Here is a 23277-nt window from a genome sequence, read left to right as displayed (position 1 = left end):
TGCAGGTGGACAATAGAGAGATGTAGGATAGATATAAATAGGTCACAACTTACATTACCAAAGACATTGCATGTAAGGGTGGTATATTCTATTAAGAAAGATATTCTATTATCTATCTCTTTTAAAAAGATTATTTTATTCTATTATCTGTCTCTCTTAAAAATTTTTAGGATATAATAAATCTTTAAAATTCTGAAAAATTGGTCATAATTTGATCACCTTGTGAGAAACTGTTTACTTTTACGCAAATGAAGGAATAATACATCTGTAAACTGGTATTGTTTGTGTCTTGAAGGGTATTGTAATAATCTGTGCATATCATGTTGTTTATTTAAGGGATGTAAGAACACTGGGGTGGTAGAGGAATATTTTGCCTTAATGTTTTGGATGGAGAGGAAGAAGGTGAAGTGAACAATTCATACAATAGACATTAATATATGGAGGAAGAAAATTTGATTTAGACATTTTAAAGCACCCTATTATAAATATTGGCTTCCAGTAATAGCTAAAAGTAGGTGACCTTTATTCTCGTTATAGTCCATTTCAGGGAAATATTATCTTTATAGATTAATGTGTTGCAACTCTTTATGAAAGGTTTGAATGGGTTTTAAAGAATTAGGCTGGGGTAGGTCAGTGAACAGTGGCCCTCTGGTTACCTGAGGTTTTCAGGGTTACTGTTCAGAAAACTTTCTCAATGTTCTGTCCATTCTTGTCACTACTTCTTTGTTTTCAGCTATAAGATATTCCCTGGCAGCTGTCTAAATATTAAGTGTACATTCAAAGTTCTAACCAAGACACTATAAAATGTCTGAAAGTAGTAAGCTCATTTTTTGGTATTTAGTTGAATTGGGAATCTTTGTAGTCAACTGAATAGTGATATTTAGTGCGTCACTGTTGGGCGCTTTATGTGATTTTTAAAAAATCAAGGAGATGAGTGCATACAGATTTCTATGCAAACAATGATGAGCTTAAATTAAAGCTGCTGATTTACTAGGAGAATTACTTGCATTGATTTGAAGAATATCTATAAGGGTTCAGGATTCCATATTATGTAAATCAGTGAGCACTAAAGAATCAAACTGTGAAAGATATGAAATTAAATGTCATATCTTATTGCTTATTCAGGATAGAAGATGTAGGTATATTGGGAAGTTATTCTGTTTTCCATTTAGTTTATATGAAGAGGTTAGAGTCTGATCCAAGAAATTATTTTATTTTTTTAATTTCTAAACTTCCCTTTTCTGTATCTTTCCCTTCTTTTCTATTGACTTTACTTCCTAATCCTCTACCCTTTACTTGGTTTTTGTCATATACTTTTCTCTATTGTTTCCCCTCTGAAAACAAGTGTTCAAGAAAGGAAGAAGCAGTGTAATGTAGATGGAAGGGCATCATGTTTGGTGTCAGAACTAAATTGAATCCTGGTTCTGCTACTTGTTCCATGTATATCCTGAGACCCATCACTTAACTTGTTTGGGCCTTATTTTGAACATCTGTAAAATGAGGTCTTTGCATTAGATCACCCTCTAAAAGTCCCTTCTATCCCTTCTACTAGATCCAATGATTTGATGAGAGATCATATATACCAAGGTATAAACAGACTTATTTAGTAATTTGCTTCTCATCAGGGGTGTTAGCATTTTAATAGATGCCAGCTAAATTATGCCAAAGAGTTGAATCCTTGACTGGTAAAATTTTAGACATCAACTGGTTGGTATTGAGAAGCAGTTTGGGAAGCTGAAAAGATTCTTGTGGTAAGCAGTTGCCTGCTCAAAAGGCCATTCCTGGACAGAGTAATCTAACTATCCAGATTAGAGGATAATAACTGCTTTTGTATATAAAAGAGAAATGGCTTTTCTTTCATGTTATAATAAACTTGACAGGGAGCACCACCTTACCCTATATTCTTCCAAATACTGGACTCGGTAGCATGCACATTGTAGCAAGTCACTCTTTTATTTGACATTTAAACTAAAGCCTCAGGCGAAAGTCACCAGCTCTGTAATTAGGAATTCTTGTCACTGTCAGTGGTAGTGAACCTGAAATTCTCTATTATTCTTGAATATTTAATTTTAATGAAAAAAAATAACAGTGGCATTGTTTTTGAGATATTTTTTTTCTCCAAGTTCTTTACAAATCATTCCTTAGTATCTTTTTTTCAAAACTGTTATGAGAGACAGTATTATTTATTTATAAACAGAAGCAGATCTAGTCATTAAGGAATATATGGCATGATTCCTTTAGTTAATGAGATTATTTAGACAAAAACCCTTTGCCCACTTACAAATATCCTGATGTATTAACCATTGCTGCACAGTCTTGATTCCCTCCTCCCCTTCCCCTCTCAGCCCCACCACCCCCCACCTCTCCCCAACAAAACAAAAACCAAGCTGTCCTGGGCCCATTGTACCATCTACTGGCTAGTGTGGGGAACATCCTCTTTCCTCTTTCTTTTTTCTCAGAGATATTGTCTATTATGTCTGAAATATTTTACCTGCCCCCACCCCCACCCCAACAGGGCTTCGGCAGTCTGGACCTTCCATAAGCATGCATTTCCTTTAGCCCCCTCTGCTTTGCTTTCTCTGATTTCTTCCAACTTCTAACTTTGACTAATAATGAAAACCTTTATTCTTTTTGTGAGACAAAATTTGACCATAATCATATAAGGGTTGAGTGTAAGAAGGATAGCAATATCCATATGTCAGGGAATGGATAAGCTACGTATTTTAAAGTAAAATTAGACATGATAACCAGTACCATCCATCCTAAGGGCCTGGAAATAGTCTAGACGCCACCTTCAGAGTCTTCACAGATGTTTCAGTGTATCTTCTCTGTCTCTTCTAATTAAATCTGCCTTTCCTCAGGCACCGGCATTCAATAGAAATAAAAAGCTATTTCTTATTCAGCTCCCCCCCCCCCCCATTTTGCTTAATTACTAGTACTGAAACATTTTCTGCTAATTTTAACTGCAGGTGTATAGTTTTTCAGCCCTATTATAGCTTTTGTGGGACTAGGTTGGAATCCTTACCATCATTTATAGCATAATTTCTTCAGGAAAGGCATTTCCAGTAGCCAGTTTACACAAGAACTTTGGGGGCAGCGCATCTTTTGATATCAAAGGGAAGATGCTTTTGCTCAGGTATGAATCTCCCCAGTCGTGATAAATATAAACTTTCCACTTGTTTTCAGTGTCTCAGTATTGTAAGTCTGAGAATAGTCCCGTCCCCCCCTGTGAAAAACAGGAACTGTGCTTGTCTGTTACCAGTTCTTGTGGTCTATTATGGCAACTATTTTGCTTTTTCAGAAGTGAGGGAAACACATTTAAAATTAATTGAATAAAAGCAACAAAAAAACTAAGTGACCCTTGAGACTTGAGTGCAGCTGCTCATCCCAGCATAGCCTGGAGAGTGAGTTGTTGTTTTATTATCATTTATTTAGCAGTGGTACAGATTTATTTAGCTCTAAACTGGGAAAACAGGAACTGTAACTGTTGAGGTGTTTCTCTTCATTCATTTGCATGTGCCCTGTTTTTATTTAGTGGGGAGGTGTGTGCATAATATGTATGCAGGGCAATTTAGCTCGTCAGCTTTTTCCTATGAGTGGCTCTTGCTGACTCACAAGTCGGCTGCAGCAGCTCTCAGCTGGCCTCACTGTAACTGCCCACAAGGGAAGACCAAGACTTGAACAGCTCCCAGTGCCATGGAGTGGCTCAGGGGTTATTTTCAGTTCTGTGGTCACTGGTCGGCCGGCTTCTCTTCCTCTTCTAACAGCCAAAACACAGTCTTTTTGGTTGAATAGTAGAATATCAGACTTTTCGCCTGTGATTCAGGTTAAGTAAACACCTTAACCATTTGTGAAGATATTTTTATGAGAACTGATTCTTGTCAAATCTTATTTTCTTGGAATCCTCTAGGGAGAAAGAGACAGAGAGACACAGAGTCAGAGAGAGACACAGACACAGAGAGTGTGCGTGTGCCTGTGTGTGTTGGGGGGGGGGGGGATAGTTAGAATGGACAGAGAAGCTCCTTCTTGCCTTTTCCATATAGAATGTCTGTCTTACACATTAACACCAGAAGGAACTTCCCAGAGCTATTCATTAGCTTATGTTTTCCTGATGTGACACCTGACCCAAATCTTCCATCCCTGCAGGCAGGGATCTCCCATTAGGAATAAACAGAGATGGGTCATTCACTTGCTGCCAGCAGAGGTTATTTTGTGTTTCTGAAGTCCTTGAATAATGATAGGGTTAGTTTATATCCTTGGTATTTTACCAGGGGTAAATAAACTGACCTCAGTGTCTGGCTACAGCTTGCATTTGTTTTTAGTGTTGGTTTCGGTGTTTTGTGTTCTGAGTTAAACGTTGTTTATTTTCATTGGAAAGTGTGAAATGCTGCTTCTTTGAGGGTTCTACTTAAATTTCCTCTTGTCCCTACAAATGCATCCTATATCAGCCTAAACTATCTCCAGATCAGTTAGCCTGAGACTTTATTTTAACACAGAGGCGAATCCCTGAATCTTGTTTTGGTAGTTTTGATAAGCTTTCTATAGCAGTTTTGACCAGTAATAAAGAGAAAAACCACACTGCGTGCTGTGTAACATTAAAGATGATAGGAGTTCTTGGTTTCCGCCAATAGAAATGACTCATCAGTATCAATAGAGTTGTGACTTCTAATAATAACCCAGTTCAAGACCTTTAAAACATGTGGTTTTAGCCCCTGCTGTTAGTGAAAGGTTGGAAAATATTAGTTTAAGTTTTTTTTTTTGAAAAAAAATCTTCAAAAAAATTTCTCCCCAGCGTAAAGTTGTTTTTAAAAATGGTAATTATCACACCACTGTTTTTCATCTTACTGTTTTTAGTTTCATTATGACCAAATAACCAAGCCCGGATCTTTTCATCATTCAGAAATCTGTGCACACAAGCATCTCCGATTGTTAAGGGAGTATTCCAAAGGAAATGTAGTTGAAAAGCAGATCCTCTCCGAGCCCAGAAAGGAAATAACTGGCACACACCACCTTAGCCCACTGACATCTACCTTCTACCTTCCATTTCCATTTAGCTTGTCCTGGGATAGTCTCTATTGCTGTTTGAGTCATTATCAAAGGATTCCAAGAGGAAGGTTAACAGAAAATAAGATTTAGAGAGGAAACAGCAGTGTGTAGAACCAACAATCATTAACCTTGTAAGAAATTTGCTGTTTCCTTTCTAATAGCACAAGTAATACCTAGAAATAATGAAGTGTGTCTATGTGTTATGTTTCCACATAATATCTGGATTTTTTTAAATAAGTAATTTTCTGAACATATACTAAGCAATTCTGAAAGAAACACAAAATCCCAGCGTTGGAAGGAAGTTAGACTTATAATTCAGAGATTCTTAACCTTTTTTTGTGTCAGACACCCCTTTGGCAGTTTGCTGAAGCCTATGGACTCATTCTCAGAATAATGTATTTAATTACATAAAATTAAATATGTAGTTTTACAAAACAATTAAATTGAAAGACGGTGATTAATTTTTTTTATAACAAAAACAAGTTCATGGACTCTATTCCACTCAATACTTGAACACAATCCCCTCTCTGGCTTAGCCAACAAGTGGTCATTCATTCAGTCTTGGTTTGATGAACTCTAGTGAGGAAGGGCAGCCTACCTCCCCCCCTTGATGGTTCATTCCATTGTAAATATTTCCAGCTGCTACCTTGTAAAGCTTTTTGCTCTGAAATTAAGTCTTCTTGCAGCATTGGTTGAGGGCCCCCATCCTCTAAAGAGCCCCCATTTGTAATCATAGATTTAAAGTTGGAAGGTCCCATGGAGGCCTTCTAGTCTAATTCAGTCATGTAAATACGAAACTGAGACCCAGGGAGGTTAAATTATTCTCACAAAGTTACAGAGCCAGCATTTGAATTCAGGTTCCTCTTAACTCCAGACTCAGGCTACATTCTACTGTGCCATTTGGAGAAGTCCAAATGTTTATCCCTTGACTCATAGCCTAATGAGGAAAAAAAATGATTTGTTTAAATTAGAAAATTATTGTGATACAAATAAAGTGAATCAACCATTACATCATCTATAGCCCCATCCCAACTCCTTCTTTAGGCCTCCTCAGATATGTAAGGTTATGAGTCTTAACCCATTTCTAAGTTTATCTAGGGAAGGAGGGTTCAGTAGATTATGAGCTTGCCCCTCTGATACCCAATTATATCTAGGTTTCAGTTGTTTTTCATCTCAAAAATCTCCAAGCATTGTCTGTAGCAGAAGTCTATGGTTCAAAAGGAAAGAGAAGCCTCTTACTGTCTCAAACCCCTCAGGGCAGTAATTAGAATAGCATAGGAAGAAAATCCCTTATGTGAAGCTGCCATTTTTTTTCCTTTTTTAATTCCTCTTCTCAAACAGGTATACTGAGATGTGTGAGTAAAACAGTATAGTGCTAACTTTATCTGTTGTACTGTAATGTGTATGATCTTGGACAAGTCACTTAATATTCCTGGACTTCACTTTCCTTATTTGCAAAATGAGTGTGTAGGGCATGACCACTGTGATACTCTCCAGCACTAGTCTAGGATGATTTTGATCCCTTATACCCCACTTAAAAAAAAAATCGATTCTAATTGTCCAGAAACTACTCCCCTTGAATTGAGATGAAAGCTGCCTCAGTAACCTCCACCCACTTCTAGTTCTCTCTGGGGCCAAGCAGAGCAAGTTAAATTCCTTTTCCATGTGACAACCTTCCAAATACTGGAAGGCAGTTCTCATCTCTCTGTCTCCTCCACCCCAACATCCCCCCCCCACATCCCTTTTCTTCATCTTGAATAGTTCCAGTTCTTTCAGTTTATTTTCATATGGCAGAATCTCTAGGCCTTTGACCATTTCTGTTCATCCTTCCCTGGACACTGACATCACAGAAGTTCCCATTCTATAATGGTGGCATTACCTTATTATCTTTAGACTTCATCTCTTATTTATACATTTTTTATCCTGTACATATATTCCTATGGGATTGATTGATTTGTACTATGGGAGACAACCTGGTAGAGTGTAGAGTGCTGAATTTAGGGTCCAGTTCCTGGCTATAAGAGTCTGAACTCTGCTACTTCCTACCTACTTTACCTTTGACAAATCACTTAACCAATTCATGTCTCAGTTTCCTCATCTGTAAAATGAAGAGAGGGGAGGAGGATTGGTCTGGATGGCTTATGGTTGTTCTCTAAATCTGTGACCTTAATGAACATAGCATTTTTTTTTTAGGTTTTTGCAAGGCAATGGGGTCAAGTGGCTTGCCCAAGGCCACACAGCTAGGTAATTATTAAGTGTCTGAGGCCGAATTTGAACTCAGGTACTCCTGACTCCAGGGCGGGTACTTTATCCACTGTGCCACCTAGCTGCCCCTAACACTTTGTTCCTTACACACTTTTTTTTTTTGCAAGGCAATGGGGTTAAGTGGCTTGCCCAAGGCCACACAACTAGGTAACTAAGTGTCTGAGTCATATTTGAACTCAGATCCCTCTGACTTCAGGGCCGGTATTCTGTCCACTGTGCCACCTAGCCGCCCCCTTACACACATTTTTATACAAACCCTCAGTCTTGTGCTTCTCATGCATACCTCACCCTCTAGTATATGATTTTTGTTGTTGTTTCTACATTTAAACAAAGTAGGCTTCCCCCCCTTTTTTTTAATTGTCTCTCTAAATCTCTGGGGTTTTTCTTAATCTATCATAGAATCATAAAATGTTAGACATAAAAAGACCTTAGATATTGCCTAACTAGCTTCCCTTTCTCCATTTCACAGGTGAGGAAACTGAGGCCCGGTAAGATAAGTGGTCAACCAACATTACAAAGACAATTACAGTGATAGGACAAAATACACCATAAATATCAAACATTCTTAGCTTACTTTTTTTTTAATTACAGTGTCCTATGAGGGTGCATTTAGTTCAATGGGGGAAAATAGTCTTCCAATTTGTAAGATGTTCATTTTTTTTCCAAAATTCTGGCCCTGAAAAAAATTATAACATAAGACCTAACCAGGGCAGAAAGCAGAGGAAATGTCAGTTTCTTCATTTGGGCATCAATTCAATATAAGACAGTAGCTTTTTGTTTGTTTGTTTTTGTTTGCAAGGCAAACGGGGTTAAGTGGCTTGCCCAAGGCCACACAGCTAGGTAATTATTAAGTGTCCAAGACCGGATTTGAACCCAGGTACTCCTGACTCCAGGGCCGGTGCTTTATCCACTACGCCACCTAGCCGCCCCTAAGACAGTGGCTTTTTGACTGCTTTCTCACACTCTTGACCCATATTAAACATAGTCCACCAATTTGTAATATACGTTTATGGAAGACCAAAATTTAAATGATAAAAGCATACCTATTTTAGATACTTAGGGTGATCATCTTTATAATGGCAATACCAACTTCTTCCTGCCTTTAATTGCTCTCTTCCTCTCCTTAGTGACTCAGAGGTGTCTTGTCAGATAGTCAGGGCAGGGATGAGGGGCAGTATGCCCCTCTGACTAGGATGGTTCATGGGATAGAGAGCAAGGGGACAGAAAACATTTCATATTGTACTGTTCCCTAAAACCTATAGAAAACTTCACGAATGCATCTGTTTGTTGTGAGGGAAGGAAACATTCAGAATGGGTAGGGTAAATGGGGATCACCTTATATTCATAGAGTCATAGACACAGTCATTTGTCCAAGTCATAAATAATAGAAGTCATTGCAATGGAATATCTGACCTATCCAGCCCTTTGCAGAAAGACCTCCAGGGAGAGTAAATATACTTCCTCCTATTATAGTTCATTCCCCTTTTACACATATCTAATTTTTTGAAATTTTTCCTTTGATCAAACTGATTTCTACTTTTCAGCTTACTCCAATTGTTTGTTGTGTTTTCTAGAGCCAAGCAGAACAATCCCTAGGTCCTCTTAAGTCTTCTCTTTTCCAGCCAAAGCTTTCAAGTTTTTCTTATATAGCAGGCATGGTTATCAGTCCCTTTACCTTCTTGGCTGCCTTTCAGTTTACTAATATCTCCAGTTATTTATTTTTTCCAAAATTCTGGCCCTGAAAAAAATTATCACCTAAGACCTAACCAGGGAAGAATGCAGTAGAACTGTCAGTTTCTTCATTTGGGCATCAATTCATTATAAGACAGTAGCTTTTTGACTGCTCTCTCACATGCTTGACTCATATTAAACAGTCCACCAAGACCCCTTGATATTTTTTATATAAACTATGTCTAGTGACATCATCCCCCATCCTATCATTAGATCATTCATTTTTTTAAAAAATTCTAGCTGTAGAAATTAACTTTTCTGCTTATTAAGGTTCAGCAACCCATTTTCTAATAGGAATGGGGCTGCTTACTTTCCAACAGGTGAAGATAGACAGCTATAATCAATGATATTTCATAGTAAGTGGAAGAGCTCGTGGAAAGTACTTTTTGTTCTACCTGCATCTGTAGTGTTGGGGTTCAGTTCTGGGTATCATATTTTAAGAGTGACATGGATCTACTAGAAGAGAACATGAGAGGATGTTTGCCAATCAGGATGGTGAAGAGTCTGGAAACCATTCCAAGACAAAGCTGTATATTGAAAGAATTTGGAATGTGTAGCCTGGAGATTGGAAATTAGATGAAACAGTGGAGACAAACTAGCTGCTTTTAAATATTTGAAGTGTCAGTCAAACTAATGGACTAAAAGTTGAATCAGCTTTATTCCTTATCCCCTCCAATCCTTCACTCCAAGTCATGTAGTTTTTTCATATGACATCCATAGAATACCTAACACTTAAAGCCTTATTTGCTAAATTCGAAAGCGAGAAGGTACTTAAAAACAGAGATTAGAAATGCACTTAAGTGAGTGCTCAAATGCTTGTTGAAAATAGACTGAAATGTCATTGCTCTTTGCAACAAAGAGTTTTTTGCAGCAACAGAGTTATTTGGTCAAAGCACTGGCTAATTCACATCTCTAAGTCTGTTTTCTTTTGGCAAACAGCCCAGAGGAATTAGACTTAAAAGCAGATTCTGATGTGATCTGGTGTGTGCATGCACTTGAATTGGGTATTTTGTTTTTGCTTTGTTTGGTCCCTCCTTTTTCAGGACTGACTTTTTAAAAAGCCCTCTAGATTCTGGCTTGCTGTGGCAGTTCTTTTGGTTTTGTTTCCTTAATCCATAAACAATTGTGCAGGGGAAAAAATGGCAAAACACTTCAGAGAGTTGGACAGTGTCCAGCATGGCTGTCTGATGATGATGTAAGTGACAGAGCTGCTTAGGATATGTTAGCCCTAAAGAATTAAAAACAGTTAAACTCCCATTTCTAAAGATTATATAGTTACTAAGGATTGCTTTATCAAGGCCAATTGTCTCATCAGGGTCCATTGTTAAAATAATAACTGTTAAAATACAGGTGTTGGAAGTATTTGATTTTCAAGAGAGCTTTAGAATTAAGACTAACAATAACTTCTCTTTATATAGAACTTCATGGTTTGCAGAGTGCTTTCTTTCTGATTCTGTGAGACAGAACAAGTAGTATTTCCCTCCATTTGCTGATTAGGAAACTAAGACGAGGAGAGTTTAAATGCCTTCTTGTCCCAGGATATTTTGAAGCCAAGACTCAACCCAGAGTTTTCTGGTTCCAGTTTCTTTTCCATTAAAACACATTTCCTTTCTGCCTCTCATCCTATATTTCTGTAGAATTTCATTTTGTTGTAGATTGATTCACAGTGATTTGAAAACACATCACCTAGAGGAGTGAGATCCCCAAATCTCGGAATTTCAGTGCCTAAGAGATTGGGAGAGTTGTTATTTACACAAAAATTAAATCTCCACACTCCCAACATTGTATGGCTTTTGATAGAATTTCATACTTGACTGTCCTTTATGTACCATTGCTGTGGCACTGTTGACATTGGGGAATACTGAGAAAGATTTATAGGGACACTCTCTGCCCTCAAGGAGCTTATGGTTTTTTTGTAAAATCAGCAAAAATATGAACAATCAAATCATTATATGAGGGAGATAATGCTAAGTAAAACAGTACAGGAAATATTGAAAGTCATTGCTCATTTTCTCAATGAGATCATATTGGAATCTTTGACTTTTTTGCCATAAAACAGAATTCATTCTTGAAAAGGTGGGATTTCAAAGGTGTGAAAGATTTCTGTGAACCTAAAATACTCCACAGAAAAGGAAAGGTTTGTAGGAAGGGTACGTTTTGTATAGAAATAGTGGAGTAAAGGGGGTTTTCTTCAGGGGGTTTTATATGACATGGGCAAGAGCTTTCTGTTAGAAAAGTACAAAAAAAAGTTGGGTAAAACAAGTTTTTTTCAAAGGGACAGTCTAAAGAAGATGAGTTAATGCCATTTTGCAGAGAAGCTGGAATTTTTGACATTGGTATTTTTAAAAAAATAGATATTGATGTGTGATATATTCTGCAGTCAGCAGTGCCCTTTTACTGATGTCTTGCACTGCAAAATGAAGAGGGCTTGTCCTAGGAGGAACACAAAGGCTTTATCTTTAATTATTAGAAAACTGTCCAAACAGTGCTATCATTATGGAACCTTATTTCCATATCTGAAAACTATTTTTGAGAAAGCAGTTGATATAGATAAAGTTGAAATTCCTCCTGGTAGCATATTTAGTTAAAACAAGTTAATACTTTAAACTTTTATTTTTTTAAACAAGTGGAGATTTATAACACAAGTTTGTGGAGAGAATGACAATCAAAAAAGCTCTCAAGCCTTCAAGAAATTTAGGGACTTTTCTATATGTAATATTATTCAAATATTTAAAATAAAGAATTACATCAGAATATCTGTTAAAAATACTCAATTTCACAAATTGTAACAGTGTACCTCTCCAATCCTAAAGATCGTTTTAGTCGTTTGTCTTTCTGTAAATACAGTTCCTGCTGATAGATGACTGTGGAAAGCTGATAGGAAGTTGGATGAAAGAGAAGCTATAATAAATTCTAACCAAATATGAATGACTAGGGCTAATTTCTTTTAGGGTTTTTTTTTTTTTTTTGCAAGGCAATGGGGTTAAGTGGCTTGCCCAAGGCCACACAGCTAGGTAATTATTAAGTGTCTTGAGATCGGATTTGAACCCAGGTACTCCTGACTCCAGGGCTGGTGCTTTATCCAATGCGCTGCCCCTAATTATCTATCTGTCTGTCTGTCTGTCTGTCTGTCTGTCTGTCTGTCTATCTATTTGTTAGTAAATGAGGAAGGGTTTGGAATTAAGGGAAGAAAGGTGAAATCTTAAAATTCTGTTCTGGGGGCTTTGATAAATTTCCTCTACATTTGACTCTTGTTTAAGGGTTATTTTCAAGCATTGAAATGTTTGTTTTTGTAAAGGAAACAAATACAGATTGCTTTGCTTTTGGATATTTAACCTAGTAGATATGTATCTACTAGAACATAGAGGACTTCGCTGATGACAACTCAGGCTTTTTAGAAGTAAAGGTAGACTTGAAGGAATTTTGTAACTAAAATAGAATTGAAAAGGGGGGCAAAAAATCTGGATTCCATTGTGATAGACCTATTCTAGGATAAGCTCTTTCTGATGCTTATAAAGTGGAAAAAACAAGGAGAAACTCCATAATAGTGCAGTTGGCCTGTGATCTCAATGTAAAAAAAGCAGTATTGTCATTAATACATTTAAATTACATTTATAATTTAAAATCTTATGTCAAGCTGTAACAGTATGAACCTCTTGCCTCCCCCACCTTTTTTTTTTTGGCAAGATGTGGGGAGGGTCTGAATCTGAGACATCAAGTTGGGGGGTTCTCAGTAAAACTCCCACCACCCTTGAATACCAGCAACTAACCTGTAATATATAGCCTTAGAGATTTGTCTGGGTACTCTCAGAGGCTAAGTGACTTGCTCAGGGTCACACAGCTAGTATATGTTAAAGATAAGTTTATATTCAGTTGTCCACATACTGGTTTTTTTATCTGTTGTGCCACACAACCTCTATTTATACATTCTAAATTTGGTTTATATATGCATATATGTAGATTAAATAATGTGGGAATACTCTTGGCCTCCAAAAACAAAAATGCTTTTTTCCTTATGAGAGAATTATTTTTTCAAAAAAACTTCACATTTTTCTTTAATACCAGTTGAATAAATATTAAAGGAAATTAATTATAGTCATGTGAGATTTTTTTTAGGTTTTTGCAAGGCAAATGGGGTTAAGTGGCTTGCCCAAGGCGACATAGCTAGGTAATTATTTAGTGTCTGAGACCGGATTTGAACCCAGGTACTCCTGACTCCAAGGCCGGTGTTTTATCCACTATGCCACCCAGCCGCCCCAGTCATGTGAGATTGATCCAATTTTAGTTCATTCCATCCAAATTAAATATAAAATTAGAGTGTCTGGGGGGAAAAACACATACCAAATTTTTTAAAGCCATATTTAAAAGAGCAGGTGTCCCTGACAATGATTTGCGTTGCAGGTGCTGTTTTATTTAACTGCTTAAAATAGTGATTAAAAATTATTCGGGTGAAACATAAAGCAAAGTTACAAAAATGACTTGTAAACACTTGTTCTCATTTTTTCTCTTTTCTTTCTGCTTGATTTAAGTCATTTGAAATTCTGAAAACAACTCCTCTCTCCCAAGGCTCCCCCCCCCCCCCATCAAGTTTTAAACTTGTGTGATGCACTGCATTCAATAAGATGAAGTCTTTTTACTTTGTAGGCTAATTCAAGACCATGGGGATGTGACTTTTCCAAATCCGATTTTAAGGAAATGGAAAATATTCACTGCTTTTGAACTTACTGCAATCACAGAATATAGAACTGGAAGGGACCCTACTGAATATTGAATCCAGCTCCTTAATTTGACAGCTGAGAAAGCTGAAAGGTGAAGTACCCTATTACCGAAGGTTACCCAGGCAGTAAGAGCCAACATGCTAAACTTCCAAAGCCCATTCCACCACACTTTAATTATGGTTAAATTTGTCATTGAATAATAGAATTGGGAGACCTTGAATCAGCTAAACAGTCACTCATATAAGGTCACCTCAAACTTAGAAGCTACGTGTATATATATATATATATATATATATAGCCAGTGATGCTTAGGAAAATCATAAAGTTCAGAGACTTCATTCGTTTAAATGCCTCAGTGTCAAGAGGCTTTTCATCTTAAGATATAGAGGTCATGTCCTTGCTCTGCAGCAGTTTCCAGGGATGTGTAGGTGCATTGTGGAGAGGGGGGTATCTCCCCTTACCGATGCCCCATGGTTTAAGGGCAGTATTTAAATTAGCATGGGTTAATCTCAAGGAGAGGTTTTTCCCACTGCCCTCCTCCCTCCTCCTTAGGTTGATGCTTCTGATACATTTTTTTTTTATGTTAGCTGATTATGTGTGCGTACTTTGTGGCTGGGGAGATGCAGCTGGAAAGTGTGTGGGGGATTGTCTGCTTCCTCTGAGACTGATACAGGTGGTCAGGTGGGGGTGGGGAGGGGAGAGGCCAAGAAAAAGGTATGACACCCACTTCCTTTGGCGTATGTTATGATGTGCTTTCAACCCACCATCCCCTACTCTAGTCACACTTGAACAGGATTTTCTTGTGGTAGTTTTTTCTTTCGTTGCTACTGATTTGCTTATTGAAGGTTTATGACTAAGGCTGTGGTCAAAGATTCCCTATTTAGCTATGAAAAATCTTTCAAATTATCTTGTGTTGATTTTCTTTTTTCTTTTCGCTTGTGGCTTTTTTCTTGCCCTTTATATTTTCTATAAAATGCAGAAACTTTCCATAATGCTAATAGCAATAATAGTAACCTAAAAGTGCTAGATTAAAGTCAGACTGACGATAAAGACAATATAGAAATAATATAATCTGACTATAATATAGAGTCGTCGTCCCCCTCCCCCCATCAGTTTCTTTTAGATAGATGCCATTTGGTCAAGAAGTCATATGATTAAAATGATTGATAATTATTCAGAACTGACACAGGAAAGCCTTACTTCTTGGAATATTGCCATAAGGTTATCAGGATTGGAAGGTCAGTCATTCATCGCTGGATGAGCATTTATCAATGATTACTATATATTCTGTTCTTGTGACATTACTTCTACTTCTCTTAGCATTTCTTGTTTGTTTACTTGACTGTCCCCTTTTTCTCCATACACACCCCCTCATCGTTCCTTCACCAGTCTTTCTTTGCATATATATTCCTTGGGTTGTGTTTTGTTCATTCACTCTCATGGTTTCCACCACTAGCTCAGCATTAATAATTTCCAGATCTTCATCTCCACACCTGACTTCTCTTTTGAACTCTATTCCCATATTTACAACTTCCCAAAGGACATTTTCACTAAGATTTAAAGTAGGGCTCATCTTCTCCTCTTGTGTAATTCTGTCCCAAGTGACTTCCCTTCCTTTCAACTTAGAACAATGACATCTTTTTCCAGTCACACAGGCCCCAACCCTTAATGTTACTTTGCTTCCTCCCTCTTCCTTAGCCTATCAATCCAGTCAGGCACCAAGGCTTTCTAATTATTTCTCTGCAATGTCTCTCATTTCCATTCCTTCCTTTCTATTTCTACTCCCTACAGCTTAATACTGGAGCTTATAATTTCATACCTAGCTTATTATAATAGTTTCCTTTCTTGATTCCCCATCTCTAGTTTCTTCCCATCCCCCCCCCAAAAAAACCCAAAACTGATTTTTTTGGTCCATAGTTAAGGGATGAGAGAAAAGGACCAAGCAAAGGAAGTAGTAAGAGGAGGAAAACTAAGATGCTAAAGTGACATAATAAAAAAAGAGAAAAGACTCTTAAGGAGAGGATACTCAGCAGTGTGATACATAGTTTGAAGAATGAGGACTCAGAAAAAGTTATTGCTCTGAATGTTAAGAAGTTAATTCTAACCTTTCAGAGAGTAGTTGTAGTTGAGCAAGATTCTCAGGTTTAAAGAGGGAAGGGGAGTTATTTACTGTTCCACTTTAATGGGTTTGAGCTACATATTCCAGGGAAAACTAAATTTTCTATTTAGTTCACTTCTAGGATTATACTTTGAAGAATCCAAGATGTATAACCTTTCACTGACTCATCAAAATACTCACCTGAGCTCTAGAGTTTGTGACCTAGTCCCCGTTTGTAGTCTGGTGAAGTTTATGTACCCTTTCTCAGAATAATGTTTAAAAATATATAGCAAAAATACATAGAATTACAAAGGAAGCCAATTAATATTGAAATATATGTATAAAAATATTTTTTAAAAACAATATTTTTCAGACTCCAGGTCAAAGAACTCCTACCCTAGTTAATATTTCTTGTCGAATTGCTATGGTCACAACACCTCGTCACCTCTTAGCCAATTATGCTTCAAGGAAACTCTCTCATCAGGGTGATCTGGGGAGGATAAATTCACAATATATCCCATGTACTTTACTTGAATCTTTTCCAGCTTGATATATGACCCGCCCAGGCTTGCATTCATCTGACATGGCCTAAAACCCCCAGAACCACCTCTGCACCTTGATATAATCATCTAGTGTGGGACTTTAGTAGGGAATAACATAAGCAAATAAACATAGTTTAAAACACATTCAGTGGTGGATTGAGGAATGTTAGTTGTTCCCTTGCTGATCTGTACCAATAGGATAAAGATTGGGACTTGGCTTGTGAGTTGACTGGTATAAAGAACACCAGAGAAGGAAGGTCTGGAACCTTCTCTGTAACCCATGGTCTCAGAGAGCTGTCTAGGGTCCTGAGAGAGGTGACATGTCCCACTCAAGGGTACACAACCAGGACATGTCCAAAAGAGAACTTGTCTGGTCTTTCTGACTTTGAAGCCATCTGTCTTATCACTATACCATCTCTGCAGAAACCATATTTTTCCCCTTCCTTCATATTCCTAGATCTTAGCAAAGTTCTTAATAAAATTGTTATTATTTGTCCTTTTTTCTTGAAGAGGCCCATGATATCAGGGAGGTGGTGCCCTGACATACAAGGGAAGTATATTTAAGTGAGGGAAGGCTATACAAAGTCACCAGTCTCACGTAAATGTTCATGATTTGTCATTGTTTCAGCGCATTTAAATAGACTCAATTTCTTCTTATTGCATGTAAATTCACCTGAATGAATGAATAAGCATTTATTAATTTATGCCAAGCATTCTAATAAATAAAAGATACAAATAGAGAGGCAAAGATAATCACAGAGATGGTGTCATTCTTCAGGTAATGCCCTAATATCTTAGCATTTTCAGCTCTAAATTAATGTACACTTATAAGAATAGGTGTGGTTGAGGGTGATCAGGAAGGGTTTATAAGTCATATATACTCATAGCAAGACCCCAAATAGTGACATTAGTTCATTGCCTATTTACCTTTTCATATAAGATTTTTGAATATATTGAGTTCTAGAAATTTGGTAGGGCAGAGTCATGAACAGCACCATCTGTGCTGCTTCTTTGCCTGAATTCCAATGAAAGTAAGGATAACACTTCAAAAAATGAGAAACTTTCAAACTTAAGTAAAATATTCCTTCAGTGATTTAATGGATTCATGATTGCATTGATATCAATATCCCTCCACATGTGCAGATTGAAATTTAACCTTGCTTGTCTTACTTTAAACACATAAATAAATCATTGTTCAAGAATTTTCAGTTCCTACTTAGTTATAAATTTAGTGAAAATGCAGAATTTACTTATTTCTGTGTGAATTATGAAGATTTTCATTCATGATAATCTATTCAATTATTTTTATTTAAACTTGCAGGTTTGGAAAGGCAGTTTTCTGTAGCAAAAGTTAAAATTTATGGGGAGAGAAAACATTTGTATTAGGCTTTTTATCCTACCATCTAGTCTTGGTCCTTAATAATAAGTGCAACTTGGTGAACTAATCTGTTAGGAAAAGTTCATTCTAAACTTGAACCCCTTTCCTCAGGACAGAAATAGATTGCTAATTTAAAATATGTGATACTTTAAATTCTCCATGATTATAGAGTTGTAAATGCTTAGTAAAATGAAAATTCAGTACACTCCTATTATTCAGACCTATTGCTTCTTTTTTGTTCTCTACTTTTTGCCTGCTTTTGTCCATTTTCCCTACTTATCAACATTTTCACCAGCACTTAAGCTAGGAAAGGGAGAAATGGTAAAAGTTACATTCTTGTTTTGTATTAGTTCTCATGTAGAAGTTAAGCTGAAACCATTAGCTAGTAGCATTTTATGTAATAAGTGGGTTTAAGTTAGACTCTTATATATCTGTTTCCATTCTTTTTTGGGGGGAGTAGGCAGTCAGGGTTAAGTGAATTGCCGGGCTTACACAGGTAGGAAGTGTCATGTCCTCTTGACATCAGGGTTAGTGCTATACACTGCACCACCAGCTGCTCCATTTTTTCATTTTTAAGAAAATTCTAGAGACAGCCTCCCTCATCTATCCTATATAGCCTCTTGAACTACAGTGCAAATCATAGATATTTACACTTAAAATTCGACTGATGATTCTTATTTTGCCCCCTCTCTTCATGAAGCTGGAAAGAACTTCCAAAATCTAAACCTTCTAAAATATAAATCCCCCCCTTAAAATTTTCATACTAACAGACCTAGGCAAGAGAAGGTATTAAAACAGCAAACGTTGAATCAAGACTGAAACAATTATTAAAGTAATGAGGAAATAATATTATGAATATCTCTGAGAAAATACAATCGATTCACCTTCTCCCCTGAGAAATAAGGGAAAATTTTTCCAAACTCATTACTCTTATAGGGAAGGTAGATCAGTGGTCCTTTCTCAGTCAAAATGAGGGTTGTGTAACTCTGCATATGCAACTCTAAGGATCTTTGAAGTTTTGCCATATCTCATATGTCTTCTTTCCCTGTTCCACTGAGTCATAGATATTTTCTGTGTTTCCTGTTGGTTTAGGAGTCTCTAATGGTTCTCAGAGTATTTTATGTTGGTCCAAGTTTGAAAGAAACTTTAATTTAAAGCCCTATTTTCTTAGGAGAAATCTTTCATTCTAATTCCCAACTATACTTTCAGCATAAGACTATATAGTCTTATGGGAAAAGAATCCCTGGAACCTTATTCAAAGTGCCTGGCATGCAGTGTGCCAAAGTATTCTGTGAGATGTAGTCCTATTATGATCTACCTATTACATAAAATTAACTAGTTATATAGAAAATACAGTAAACTATCTAGAATAGTTAGGGAGTGGAGTTAATTAGTATATATTTCAAGTTGAGATTATCAATTTTTAAAGGATTATTTTAAATATTTTAAAAATGTTTTACCTAAAATTATACAGAACATAATTAAATTTTATCTGATGATAAGATACTTTCAGCATCTTAAAGTACTTTACAATTTTTATTAATATCTGCTTTCATTATATACTTCTAGAGATGTAGATGTGATTAAATATTGGGACTGAATTAAACTGACTTCATCACAAACCCTGGAAGTTGATTTTTTTTGAGGCATTACTGATATAGGCATATTTACATTCCTATAGGGGAATATTTCTTTTTTTTTTTTAACAAAATAGAATATAGGAAAAAATTATATTTTTGGTTATTTGAATTCTGAATAAATGAAAGGAGGTCAATCCTACAAACATTTATTATTACAAAGTTCCATGCTAGCTTTTTATGCTCAGGATACAGAGTTAGTGACAGCACTAAACTTGCTCTCAAAGGACTAAAGTTCTAATTAGTCAATAAGTATTTATTCAATATCAACTGTGTTGTGGATGTTATGCTAGATGCTAAGGATACAAGAAAGAAACAATTTCTACTTTTAAGGATCTTATAATCTAAAATGGAAGGAAGTACCTCTATAAGTATATGTACACAAATATATGTGCCGACACAGTAAGTAATTAAATACAAAAATGGTACAAGAGAAAGTGAAATAAGTGCAAGGGAGTAGTTCAGGTAAATTTGACAATGAAGACTGATGAGCCTTTACTGGCTTACTGTATTAGGTAGTCTTTTGTGTTTTGATATAGGTGTGGGGGGGTGGGTAAAGAGAATGGAGAGGAAGTGTTTGGGGGTTTTCATATTTGTTAGTCTTATATTCTTTCTACAGTATTTCTTCCTTAAAGATCAACTTGCTTACAGGAAACCGGTCTCTGTGTTCTTGAGCATAATACAGCAAAAAAGATGTAGGGTGGGGCGCCTTCATTGCGGGGTATACTATATCTTATCATGTAAAGATTGGCAGAGATGTATATTTAAACCACAAGTTAGTCACTCAGACGAAGAGAAGGAAAGGTGTTGGCCAAGGAAAATGATTTTAGGAGACATTTATGTGTCTTGTGTATATTCTTTGCTTTAGAGAAGAACAGAATCTGAGTAGGAAATGGGAATCTGGTCCACTTTACACCTGGGAAAAAATCTTTTCTATGGTTTATCTAACAATTGGTTGTTCAACTTTTGCTAAAAAACCCTTCAGTGAGTTGATGTCCATTACCTCTCAAAGCAACCCATTTAAATATTGGATAGTGCTGATTAAGAGAATTACACAATGCACCAAGTACCAGTCCTGGAGTCAGAAAGATTCATACAAACAAGGGTTTGCCTTAGTTTCCTCATTGTTAAAATGATTTGGAGAGGTAAATGATGAACCCCTCCAGTATTTCTACCAAGAAAACCCTAAATGGGGTCTTGAAATGTCAGACACAAATGAAAAACATTTAAACAACAAAATTGTGAGGAAGTTTCTCTTTATATTGAGTCTAAATTTACCTCCCAACAGTTCCTTCTCCCATCTTCTGGGACTAAATAAATCTAATCCTTCTTCCACATGACAGCTATCATATTCTTTTTTTTTTATTTTAGGTTTTTTTTTTTGCAAGGCAAATGGGGTTAAGTGGCTTGCCCAAGGCCACACAGCTAGGTAATTATTAAGAGTCTGAGGCTGGATTTGAACCCAGGCACTCCTGACTCAGTGCTTTATCCACTGCGCCACCTAGCCGCCCTGACACCTATCATATTCAACCTGAATCTTCTCTTATTCAGTGTAAATAATTTCCTTTCTTTTTTAGTGTTAATTAATTTATTTCTTCAACTATACAGAGATAGTTTTAAACATTCTTTTTTTTTGTAAGATTTTGAGTTCCACATTTTCTCTCTCCCTCTCTCCCTCTCTTCCCTCCCTCCTCCCCTTAACAGCGATTAATATGATACAGGTTATACACGTCTCTTAAACATATTTCCATATTAGTCATTAATAAGCCCCATTTTTTTTCAGCCATTCCTCATATAACATAAATTTGAAGTCCTTTACTATCCTGGTTTCCATTCAGAGGATAGTATGCTTTCAAGCTTAATGAACCCTTGTTGTATTCCTTTACATTGAATGGAATTAAACTAATCAATTGACAGGGAAGAGAACTCTAATTATATCTAATATATTGGGGTGACTTTCTCCACGGAGAAAAGATCTTCCATTCACTAGCCCCTAGAATCAACTAGTTATGTTAAATACTATTTTTTTTTTTAACCTCAGAGGGCTTAAAAGACAGCACTGGGTCTGAAGTCAGGAAGACCTGAGTTCAAATGAAGCCTCAGAAACTTACTAACTATGTGATGCCGGGAAGTAGTCAGGAGGACCTGAGTTCAAATGCAGCCCCAGACATTTGACACTAGCTGTCAGACCCTGGGCAAGTAACTTAAACTTGATTTCTTTAACAAAAAAAAGTTGAAAATTTTCCAGAAATTTAAGAAACTACAGCCTTTCAGTAAAACTCTTAAATAGGAACTGCTTGATGTGGGGAGGAGGGGAAGGGAAGAGAGGAAGATCAGGGAGTGGGTGCTTCAGCTTTGACCTCTGTTAAGGTTTCTCCTCATGCCCTCTTCTTGCCCCCCCTCTCCAAATTCATTTGACTAGAGGAGAAAAGGATTTAGATTTTGGGACTTAATCACTGGTGACCTAATTGGCATCCTAGCTCAGTTGACAAGTCTTTCCGTTCAGACCATGCCTAGATTCATGGTTCCACAAGGAGCTCAGGAAAGAAGCCACACTGAGGCAAACTTTTTTGGTATCTTCTTAAAGGGGCATTTAAAATACCTTTGAGCACCTAGGAACTTGATTATCCCCACCTGACTTTGCCACATATGCTGTCTAAGCTTTCCCTTGGTAGATTAAATTCATCCCAGTCTTTTTAAGGGGGTATTTTGTTTTAACTGTTCATGTTGCGCCACCTTAATAAATGTTCCTTTCTAAAAATTGCTTAGGACTTGATGATTGACTCTCAATTGATAATATTGGAGGTGAAGCACACCAATGAAAATTGTGATGTATTTCACTAGTAAATAAACCCCCTAAACCCTCAGAGGTACTCCTTGAACCCTGAGAAGATGTAGTAGCCAAGTCTGAGGATCTGACTCATCAGAGTGAGTGGGAATTAGATGGACTATATGTCAGAGAGCTTGTATAAAATTGGGATAAGAATTTTTGAATTTTCTGTATAATGGGATAATTTTGGAGACCAGATGAAATAATGTATATTAAATGCTTTGTAAATAACAATGTCCTAAATGAAGGTTAGTAAAACTTTTTTTTTAACTTTGTGGATGTTATTGGTGGCCATATTAACTGAAAGATTTACATTTCTTTTTTTGCCAAGATCTCAAAATGCAAGGTGGGAATTTATTAGTATGTTAAGACAAACTGAGCAAAAAAATTTCTTTAGATCATATATTCTATTTTCTAAATATAAACTGGTGTGGACAAGAAACATATCTATATTTGTCCCTTTGAAGTGATTATCCTGGAAGTATTACTGTTGCTAGAATAATCTTTAGATTCCAGGAAGTCTTTCTTGGTCCCCTTAATTTTGTTATCATTGCCTCTTCTCAAAATTGCCTTAAATTTACTTATCTCAGTATATGTTGTGTCTTCCCAGGAAAAGACAAGCTCCTTGAGGGCAAGGGCAATTTTGCTTTCGTCTTTATGTTCATAGCAACTGACATCTCTGGAACATCTCAGGGGCTTAATAAATATTTGTTGTATTGATTGTTGATCTTGAAAGTAGTTGTGTAACATATAGGGAAGTAGGAAATCATTCTCTTGCTACCTTTTGCGTAGCATATAACAAGCACATTTATAGAAATGAAGTTGATCAACCAGACTTTTCCCCAGACACCAGGAAATTCCTCAAATGCTTTCTTGTCATATGTGCCAATAATATAATTAAGAGTTATTTTAAAAAGATAGTAAGGTCATCCACATTCTTTCAAAAATAAAAGTAGAGCTATGATCTGTTTTTCTCACCATATCAGGCCTATTATGAGGACTAAAAAAAGAAAACCACTTTACTGAGATTAA

The 23277-nt window shown here is 36.6% G+C and overlaps 1 protein-coding gene across 5 annotated transcripts in view; it reads left to right on the top strand.

Moving 5' to 3' along the window:
- BACH2 (BTB domain and CNC homolog 2) overlaps positions 1–23277 on the top strand; it is a 408794-nt gene that overhangs the window by 8784 nt on the left and 376733 nt on the right. For 3 of the 5 annotated variants that reach the window (XM_074187167.1, XM_074187168.1, XM_074187166.1), the window contains one exon: positions 1–23277. This exon is cut by the window's left edge; it is cut by the window's right edge. The exons of the other annotated variants lie outside the window; for them this stretch is intronic. The gene's annotated coding sequence lies outside the window, so the exon portion shown is untranslated. 5 annotated transcript variants of the gene reach the window in all.

The sequence above is a fragment of the Macrotis lagotis genome, chromosome 5, assembly GCF_037893015.1.
Source record: "Macrotis lagotis isolate mMagLag1 chromosome 5, bilby.v1.9.chrom.fasta, whole genome shotgun sequence".
Lineage (NCBI taxonomy): Eukaryota > Metazoa > Chordata > Mammalia > Peramelemorphia > Peramelidae > Macrotis > Macrotis lagotis.
Note: the sequence above shows the minus strand (reverse complement) of the source record. Positions and strands in the feature narration are given on the sequence as shown.